Raw genomic sequence first — 11,008 nt, forward strand, 5'->3', positions numbered from 1 at the left:
GAGAGAGAGAGAGGGGGAGAGAGAAGAGAGAGGGAAGGGGAGAGAGAGGGGGAGAGGGGAGAGAGGGGGTGAGAGGAGAGAGATTGGAAGAGAGGGGAGAGAGAGAGAGAGAGGGAGGAGAATGAGATGGGAGGGGGAGAGAGAGAGGAGAGAAAGAGAGGTGGAGGTCGGGAGGGGGAGAGAGGGGGGATAGAGAGGCAGGGCTGCCAACTCCCATGCATTGCGTGAGAATCACGCATTTCGCTAAATTCTCACGCTGATCACAAATTTCTCACGCTCTGTCGTGAGAAATTCTGTGATCAACGAAAATGTCAAAACTCATATCAACTGCATGGGCCACGGGTGTTGGAAGCAGAAGCATCAGCGGGGACAGATGCGGACAGGAAGCAGGGCTGGCGAGTGTTTGCCGGGCTGGCGATTTCGCTCACGGCAGCTCCGGTCATGGAGCAGCCTCAGTGCAATAGTCCCGGGCCATCGGAGGCGTCGGAAGCGTTGCGCCGCTGCTGTGAGAGTCTCTGTGCCAAATTTGCCCAGGTGACCGGCATGGATCAGGCTGCGGCTCGGTGCATCCTGGAGGACAACCAGTGGCTGCTGAAAGTAAGTACCAAGCACTGGGTAGAAACGGTGGAAGATAGTGGACTTCAAATGGGAGTGGTTGGAGAAAGCATCCTGCTTGCCTGCTAGATTTTCACTTACTGTAACTGCGGGAAAAATGTTCCCGATGTTGGGGGATTTCAGAACCAGGGGTCACAGTTTATGAATAAAGGGTAGGCCAGTAAGGACTGAGATGAAGACAAACTTTCTTCACGCAGAGAGTTGTGAATCTGTGGAATTTTCTGCCACAGAAGGCAGTGCAGGCCAATTCACTGGATGTTTTCAAGAGAGAGTTACATTTAGTTATTGGGGCTAACAAAATCAAGGGATATGGGGAAAGAATAGGAAAGAGGTACTGATTTTAGATGAATAGCATTTTAAATGGCAGTGCTGGCTCGAAGGGCCGATGGCCTATCCCTGCACCTATTTTCTATGTTTCTATATTTGAGTATATGGCAATAAAACTCGATCACTTGATTTTGAAGCATTCATGCATGGTGGAGGTATACTGTAGTCATAGAGTGATACAGTGTGAAAACAGGCCCTTCGGCGCAACTTGCCCACATCCGCTAACAGCTACGCTACCTGCTTTTGGTCCATACCTCCAAACCTGTCCTATCCATGTATCAGTCTAACTGTTTCTTAAATGCTGTGATGGTCCCTGCCTCAACTACGTCCTCTGGCAGCTTGTTCCATACACCCACCACCCTTTGTGTGGAAAAAGTTACCCCTTAAAAAGTTGCCTCTTAAAAATATTTCATACAAAAAACATTGAAATCATACTTCTATAATGCACTAAAACATGATTTAAATACATCAAATTTCCCTACCCTGGGAGAGGGACACACCCTACTTCCACACCCTCTCCCCACTCGGTTGCTCCACTCCCTCATCGGGTGATCAGTGATCGCTCAGCCCCCCCTACTTTCAAAAATGCTCCGCGGCCCCTGGTTCAGACAGAGAACACTGCCAGATGTGAGCGGGGAACTGAGGCCAGTTGTCCGTGATGTCTGGATCCCAATACTCAGCGCTTCATGCTTCGGAGCTGGCTAATGTTATTGATTTGTAATTAGCCAGATTTGTAATTAGTTGACAAAACCTTAATTTATTAATCTGGAATATCCAGGGGGATGGGATAAGTGTAATATTAAAATGACATGCAATGTGTCAGGCTGTCTGTTACAACACACAGTCCTGATAACCCATTATTTCCTTCAGTTAAATGTTGGGAAGGTAGTACTATTATCATTTGCCACTCAATTATTATGTTTGTTTACCTCACTGACTATTTCTAAACAACCCCCCCCCCCCCCCCCCCCTTTGATAGGTTGAATAAAAATGTCCCCAATCTCGTTGTTTTATTAATTGAACACATAGATGAACATCCTCAAGGAATGTAATCAGATGGAAATTGATTCGGATGCGATATTTAAGAGCTTGTTCAAAAAAGGGGCATATTTTAAAGGAGTGACAGAGATACTTGCAGGGGAATGTGTGAGGAGATTATTATTTTTGTCTTTAGTTTTAGCTTGAACCAGGACATCGGAAGATTCAAAGTTTAATATAGTAATTGTGCTGATACTGACCCCAACCAACCATGTAATGAATATCATCCATTCTGGAGGTTTTACTTTTATGATCCCCTTTAAACTTCACTTGGATTTCAATCACTTAAATTTAAAAGTAATTGGGAATTAGGAGCATTGGAACAAAAATTTGCTCTCGGTATATATTAACGGTAATGTAATAATATATGCATGTTTGTAGGTGCAATCAAAACAAAGATCTTTTTATCATTGTTGTGTTATGAATACCACAGAAAATATTATGTACTCTCAAGATCACATTTAATAGAATAATATTGCTTAAATATATAGTTATTGGACTTTGCATTTCGGAAAAGTCCCAGCTGAGAGGAAGACAGCAAAATACTGAACATTTTGGGGGTTAAAATGACTTCAGAACAGTTTGTTACGAAAAGGAAAGAAATGGTAACAGAATACTTATACAGCTGAGTGAGTAGAATTTTATGGATGAGAAATTGTGTTCAACCAATTGCTGACTTCTTTGACAAAGTATCTAGCATGTTAGATAACAAGGAAGCCAATGAATGTAGCAAATTTTGTTATCCATAATTTGGTCTGTGAAGTGCCCCATAAAAGATTACTGTATTAGATAAGCACCTGTGGACTTGAACGTAATAGGTTAAGTCCAGGGGGTCAGATATGGGGCTTTATGTGTGGGCCAGATATATTGTCAGTGCAGAGGGGCTAGGAGCAAGGCCAAGTGTGCATCCAGAGTCAAGGTCTGGAATAGTACTAGGTGTGCAGTCAAAGCTGGGACCAGGGGAGTGTTCAGCACTGGGAACCTAAGCAGGTAAGCAGCTATGATCAGGGTAGAATAGGGGGCCAGGTGTAAGGCTGGACACAGACAGGAATGAGAGAAGGTATGCAACTGGAGTCAGGGCCAGGAGTAGTACCAGGTGTGCAGTGAGACCCTAGTTGGTCAACATGGGCCAAGTGTTTGATTATAACCTGATTTCCATACAGGAATACACTAAGATCATTCATGTGCTGCACGTGGTGATCAGAGCCTGGGCTCCACTGTGGAATGTAATTAGGAATGTAATTTAGTCTAACCTTATTCATAGCTAACACAATTTAAAGCATATATATTGCATTCAAGTGTAAGTTAAAAGACTCGCTACAGTATGTACCATATTGCACAATTTCAAGCTGAAAATCCCCCCCACCCCCCGGTCGCTACGCTCCCTTGGGCTAGGTCTATCGCAATTTCTCACTCCCAACTCTCACCCAATGTTGGCAGCCCTGCTATCCAAATCATTTAGACTAAATGTCTTTTGAAAATTGTAATTATATTTGCTTCCGTAGCTTCCCCTGCAGCTCGTTCAAGATAGAGATGACTCCCTAATACCATAACTCTTATATTCTGTGCTCTGGCTAATGAAGGCTGTGTCCCTGTAAGTGTTCCTTATCAACTGATCTACCTGTGTTGCCACCTTCAGGGATCTTTCCTTACTCTCAAGTTCTTTGTCTGCCTCCCAAAATAAGGAAATATCTTCTAAGAATGCCACCTTCAATGTGATCGTACCAGTAGTCACATCTTCCTGAACTCACTTTTTTGTAAAGTCAACCAGTTAAGTCAAGAGTCAAGAGAGTTTTATTGTCATGTGTCCCAGATAGGATAATGACATTCTTGCTTGCTGCAGCACAACAGAATAGTTCAGTGTGTCTATATACCATAGACCATATATATACACATAAATAAACAGATAAAATGCAATAGGCTGTTATAGTTCAGAGTTTGTTTGATGACGTGTTTAATAGCCTGATGGCTGTGGGGAAGTAGCAGTTCCTGAACCTGGTTGTCCCAGATTTCAGGCTCCTGTACCTTCTACCTGATGGCAGCGGAGAGATGAGTGTGTGGCCAGGATGGTGTGGGTCCTTGATGATGTTGGCAGCCTTTTTGAGGCTGCGACTGCGATAGATCCCTTCGATGGTGGGGAGGTCAGAGCTGATGATGAACTGGGCAGTGGTCACAACTTTCTGCATTCTTTTGCGCTCCTGGACGCTCAAGTTTCCGAATCAAGTCACGATGCAACCGGTCAGCATGCTCTCTACTGTGCACCTGTAGAAATTCGAGAGAGTCCTCCTTGACATAGAGACTCTCCGTAATCTTCTCAGGAAGTAGAGGCGCTGATGTGCTTTCTTTATAATTGCATCAGTGTGTTGGGACCAGGAAAGATCTTCGGAAATATGCACGCCCACGAATTTGAAGTTCTTGACCCTTTCTACCATATAAAGGGGGTTGTGGGTCCCTATCCTACCCCTTCCAAAGTCCACAATCAGTTCCTTGGTTTTGCTGGTGTTGAGAGCCAGGTTATTGTGCTGGCACCATTTGGTCAATCGGTCAATCTCACTTCTATACTCTGACTCATCACCATCAGTGATTCGTCCTACAACAGTGGTGTCGTCTGCGAACATGATGATGGAGTTCGCACTATAGTCCGGCTACTACAGTCGATGAGTATAGAGTGAGTAAAGCAGGGGGCTGAGCACGCAGCCTTGAGGTGCTCCCGTGCTGATTGTTATCGAGGATGACACATTTCCACCAATACGGACAGACTGTGGTCTGTGATGAGTAGTCGAGGATCCCATTGCAGAGGGATGCGCAGAGACCCAGATCTGAGAGCTTGGTAACCAGCTTGGAGGGGATGATGTTATTAAACGCTGAGCCGTAGTCAATGAATAACAGCCTGACATATGAGTTTTTGTTGTCCAAGTGGTCCAGAACGGAGTGGAGAGCCAGTGAGATCGCATCCACCGTTGATCTGTTGTGGCGGTAAGCGAACTGCAGTGGGTCGAGGTTCTTGTCGAGGTAGGAGTTCATATACACCATAATCAACCTCTCAAAGGACTTCATCACCACAGACATTAGTGCCACTGGTTGTTAGTCCTTGAGGCACGTCACCTTGCTCTTCTTGGGCACCGGTATTATTGATGCCCTTTTAAAGCAGGTGGGAAACTCAGACCTCAGAAGTGAGAGGTTGAAAATGTCCGTAAAAACTCCAGTCAGTTGGTCCGCACAGGTTTTTAGAACACGACCGGGTATACCATCAGGTCCAGGTGCTTTCCGAGGGTTCACCCCTCTGAAGGATCTTCTGACGTCGGCCTCTGTGACTGTGACTGACTGAAGTACCATCATGCCGAATGGGGGCTCGGGAAGGCACATCAGTGTTCTCCCTATCAAAACGCATTTAATTTTTAATTTAATTCAATTTATCAATTAATTTTAAACATGTGATTGGATGGAACACATCATAAATCAAAGGTACAGAAATTGATTTACAGGCATCTCCAGGCCAAAAGTTGTTCCCGAAAGAACAGATGGTGATTGAAAGGAATACAGGAGATGCAGCAACTTAGAAACATAGAGACATAGAAAAATAGGTGCAGGAATAGGCCATTCGGCCCTTTGAGCCTGCACCGCCATTTAATATGATCATGGCTGATCATCCAACTCAGTATCCTGTACCTGCCTTCTCTCCATACCCCCTAATCCCTTTAGCCACAAGGGCCACATCTAACTCCCTCTTAAATATAGCCAATGAACTGGCTTCAACTACCTTCTGTGGCAGAGAATTCCAGAGATTCACCACTCTCTGTGTGAAAAATGTTTTTCTCATCTCAGCCCCAAAGGATATCCCCTTTATCCTTAAACTATGACCCCTTGTCCTGGACTTCCCCAACACCGGGAACAATCTTCCTGCATCTAGCCTGTCCAACCCCTTAAGAATTTTGTAAGTTTCTATAAGAAACCCCTAAATTCTAGCGAGTACAAGCTGGGTCTATCCAGTCTTTCTTCATATGAAAGTCCTGATATCCCAGGAATCAGTCTGGTGAACCTTCTCTGTACTCCCTCTATGGCAAGAATGTCTTTCCTCAGATTTGGAGACCAACACTGTACGCAATACTCCAGGTGTGGTCTCACCAAGACCCTGTACAACTGCAGTAGAACCTCCCTGCTCCTATACTCAAATCCTTTTACTATGAATGCTAACATACCATTCGCTTTCTTCACTGCCTGCTGCACCTGCTGCACCTCAATGACTGGTGTACCATGACACCCAGGTCTCGTTGCATCTCCCCTTTTCCTAATCGGCCACCATTTAGATAATAGTCTACTTTCCTGTTTTTGCCACCAAAGTGGATAACCTCACATTTATCCACATTATACTGCATCTGCCATGCATTTGCCCACTCACCCAGCCTATCCAAATTTGCCCACTCACCCAGCCTATCCAACTTGGCCATAACCTTTATATACAGTGCCTGAGCTGCAGCCTACCAGGCCCGAGTGACTGAGCTGCAGCCTACCAGGCCTGAGTGACTGAGCTGCCAGCCCACCAGGCCCGAGTGACTGAGGTGCCGGCCCACCAGGCCCGAGTGACTGAGCTGCCAGCCCACCAGGTCCGAGTGATGGAGCTGCCAGCCCACCAGGTCCGAGTGACTGAGCTGCCAGCCCACCAGGCCCGAGTGACTCTGCTAGCCCATCAGGCCCGAGTGACGGAGCTGCCAGCCCACCAGGTCCGAGTGACTGAGCTGCCAGCCCACAAGGCCCGAGTGACTCTGCTAGCCCACCAGGCCCGAGTGACGGAGCTGCCAGCCCACCAGGTCCGAGTGACGGAGCTGCCAGCCCACCAGGTCCGAATGACTGCGCTGCCAGCCCACCAGGCCTGAGCTGCCAGCCCACCAGGCCCGAGTGACTGAGCTGCCAGCCCACCAAGCCCAAGTGACTGCCAGCCCAGGAATCCATTCGGCCCACAATGTCCATTCTAGCCCTCTGGAAATCAGTCCCTTCGACCTGCAACGCCTATACACGCGCTCCAGAAAGACCCCCCCCCCCATTGGCCACCAATATTGGAATTGGTGGAGAGGTGGAATATTGCGTTGGGGGACCAGCCCTCCCGTGTGAACATGGGACCCAACGGGTCCCACAGTCTTGTATACCTCTAAACCTTTTCTATTCATAAATTGCAGGGAGTACATGGAAATTCCACATAAACACCACCAGAGGTTATATTGAACCGGTGTCACCGGAGCTACGAGGCAGCTGCTCTAAAATTAAACTAAAGGTGGGATTTGGCTGTGTGCCCTTCTTCAATTGACGCAGACTCATAGTTGATTGGTCTTCTTCTGTGTTTAATCATGTTTGATCCTTTGGTTACGGGCTTTGCCACATGGATATCTCATTACAGCTCCATAACCCTGCCATTTTCAACTGCTTCATAAATGTCTCTTGTGCATCATAATTGTGCAATGATCAGTGCCAACTACAGCTCTCTAGAAAATGAAGTAGTCCATGCCTGTGTGCAGCATAGGTTGGACAATATTTAGGCATGGGTGGTCAACGAGAAGTAAAAATTGTGCTATACAATTGCTAGTCAATAAGCAAAACTAACCACTTACGCTTGAATTCAATAACATTGCCATCATTGAGTCCAAGCATCCTTTTCCTGGAAGATCATCATTACAAACACAGTTGAATACTGTGGCTACGAGGTGATCTTGGAATCTACGACTATATCGCCTTTAGATTGCTGAGCCACTTCCATCAATGACGCACAAGTTGTATGTGTGATAATAATAATAATAATAATAACTTTATTTATAAAGCACTTTAAACAACTACAGTTGCCACAAAGTGCTGTACATGAGAAATCATGAACAAAAAGCTATTACAAACAATTAAAAACCATTAAAAACCGTAAAACGAAGGACTATAAAAAAACACACTAAAAATTAAAAGATAAAAGTAGAAAGTGCTGGAAAAACATAGCAGGCAATGCGGCAATTTGCAGAGATCCGATGGAGTTGTAACACCTGTCCTTCTACCTCCTCCCTCAACTCCAGGGACCCCGATGGTCCCTTCAGGTGAGGCAGAGGTTTACTTTCACTTCCTCCAACCTCATCTACTGTATCCAGTGTTCCTGGCATGGGCTCCTATATATCGGCAAATCCAAGTGTAGACTTGGCGATTGTTTCACTGAACACTTATGCTCAGTCCCACTTGGCCTATGTGAGTTTTTAATTGCCTAACATCTTAGCTCTCGTTCCCATTCCCATACTGACCTTTCTGACTTGGGTCTCATCCACTGTCAGAGTGAGGCCACATGCAAATTGGAGGAACAGCATCTCATATTTTGCTTGGGCAATTTACAACCCACCAGTCTGAACGTTAAATTTCTCTCATTTCAAGTGACTCCTGCATTCCCTTCCCACCCCTTCTCCCCCCGTCATCCTACCAGCATCCTTGTATCCCTCATTATCACACCTTCCCAAGCCAACAATGGGCCATTATGTGCTCCACCCTTCCCGAGATAACCTGTTGCCAGCCCTGATTGGTTCTGGCATTTGCTTGCCTGTTGTTCTCCAGAAATGCTGCCTGACATGCTGAGTTACTCCAGCACTGTGTGTCCTTTAGTGTCTTAACCAAAAACTGCAGTTGTCTGTTTCTACAACTTATACAATGATAATACCTTACTCAGTTATAGCCGACAATCGGCAATAACAGACACCATTCCCCCTGTGGTCCGTTATAAGAAGGGTTTACTGTATTTCCAGCACTTTCTGTTTTTTTGCTATGCAATTTTTTTAATGTTCTACTATATACTTGATAGTACTGTATATTCTTGATTAGTACAGGTGTCAGAGGTTATGAGGAGAAGGCAGGAGAATGGGGTTGGGAGGGAGAGATAGATCAGCCATGATGGAATGGCGGAGTAGACTTGATGAGTCGAATGGCCTAATTTTACCCCTATTCAAGGTCAGTTTATTGTCACATGTACCAATTAAGGTACAGTGAAATTCGAATTACCATTCAGCCAAACTATAAAAAGGCAACAAGACACACAACTACATAAAAGTTAACATAAACATCCACCACAGTGGATTCCCCATGTTCCTCACTGTGATGGAAGGCAATAAGGTCGAATCTCCTTCCTCTTTATTCTTCTGCGGTCGTGGCAGTCGAATCATCCACAGTCGGGGCGATCGATGCCCCCGCATCGGGGCGGTTGAAACTCCCGTGGCTTGGAGTCCCCGATGTCAGTCTCTAACCAGAGACCGCGGGCTCCAAGATGTTAAAGTCCCGCAGGCTCCCACAGTTGGAGCCCCAAAGATGACCCCAACGGATCGCGAGCTCAGTGATGGTAAGTCGGCAGGCTGCCGCGATGTGCTCCCGGTCGATCTCCAGCAAAGGCCGCCAACTGCACGATGTTAAGCCACAGTGTAGACAGAGATATATTACGGAAAAAAATCGCATCTCCGTCAAGGTACGAGATTAGAAAAGGTTTTGAATTTGTAAACAATATTGCCATTCCTTCATTGATATAGTGTCTACATCCTGGAACCACCCCTCCCCAAGTACTCCATGAGAATAGTTTACAAAGAAGACTGCTGTATATTAAAAAGATGGCTCACCATCAAGGGAAATAAACACCGGCCTTGATAATGCTGACCTTGTTCAGTAACTGAATAACAAAAAATATATTCCGTATTTGGGCTCACATTATTGATTAGAACAATCCATAAGCAAAAATAAATTGCCACAAGCAAAGTATTAATGTTAGTTTTGGCATTGGTTCATAGATGTGGTTAAAGAAATGCATGCTGAAATAAAGGTAAAATGCTTAGATAGACACAAAATGCTAGAGTAACTCAGGGGAAGCCCCCCCCCCTCCTCCCCACAACCCCTTCTCCTTCCACCCCCCCTTTCCCCACATTCCCCCCTTTCCCCACATCCCCCCCTTTTTCCCCACATCCAACCCTCCCCCCCACATCCCCCCTCCCTCCACAACCCCCACATCCCCCCTCCCCACAACCCACCACACCCATCCCTCCCCCACCTCTACGCCCCCCCCCCCCTACCTCCCCCACACGCCCCCCCCCCCCCACCTCTACATCCCCCTCCCCCCAAACCCTCCCTCCCCACACACTCCCCCCCCCCCCTCGACATCCCCCCTCCCCCACCATCCCCCTACCTCTACATCCCCCCCCCCCTTCCCCCACACCCTCCCTCCCCCGCACCCCACTGCCTCTACATCCTCCCCTCCCCAACACCCTCCCTCCCCCACCACACTCCCTCCCCCACACAGCTCCCTCCCCCACCCCTCTACATCCCCCCTCCCCCACACATCCCCCACACCTCTCCCCCACACCTCTCCCCCACCCCTCCCCCCCTCAGATGGTTATCCTCGTTTCCAATATAGATAGAAAAAGCTTTGACATTTTCTTAAACCGACTCGCCAAAGCCATTTCATGGCCCCCTTTTGGCCCTTCTAATTGCCCTCTTGAGTTCTTTCCTTCTGTCTTTATATTCCTCCAAGGTAAGGGCTAATTCCATTCTCTTAAATCTGCATGCACTCCTTTTTTCTTTTTGAGCAAATTTACAACCACTTTGGTTACCCAAGGTTCCTTTACTTTGCCATAATCTCTCATCCTCACTGGAACATGCCAGTTTTGAACTGGTCTTTAAACAACTCCCACGTCAGATGTAGACTTGCCTGATAACAATTGCTCATTGTGTACACTCCTGACCTCCCACATAATTAAGTTGTAGTTTGCTTTACTCCAATCTAAAACTTTCCCTCAAGTTCCAGTCTTCTCCCTATTCAAGGCACGTACAACTTATGGAGTTGTGATCACTATCACCAAAATGCTCTGACACTGAAACACCAGTCAGCTGGCCATGCTAATTTACCAGAACAAGGTCCTGTATGCTCGTATCGCGGGTTGGACTATCCACATAAGAAACCTTATACACCTGACAAATTCTGCCCTGTCTAAGCCTTTGGTACTGAACAAGTCCGTTTCAGTATTGGACAAGTTAGTCG

The sequence above is a fragment of the Amblyraja radiata genome, chromosome 1 (genome assembly GCF_010909765.2).
Source record: "Amblyraja radiata isolate CabotCenter1 chromosome 1, sAmbRad1.1.pri, whole genome shotgun sequence".
Lineage (NCBI taxonomy): Eukaryota > Metazoa > Chordata > Chondrichthyes > Rajiformes > Rajidae > Amblyraja > Amblyraja radiata.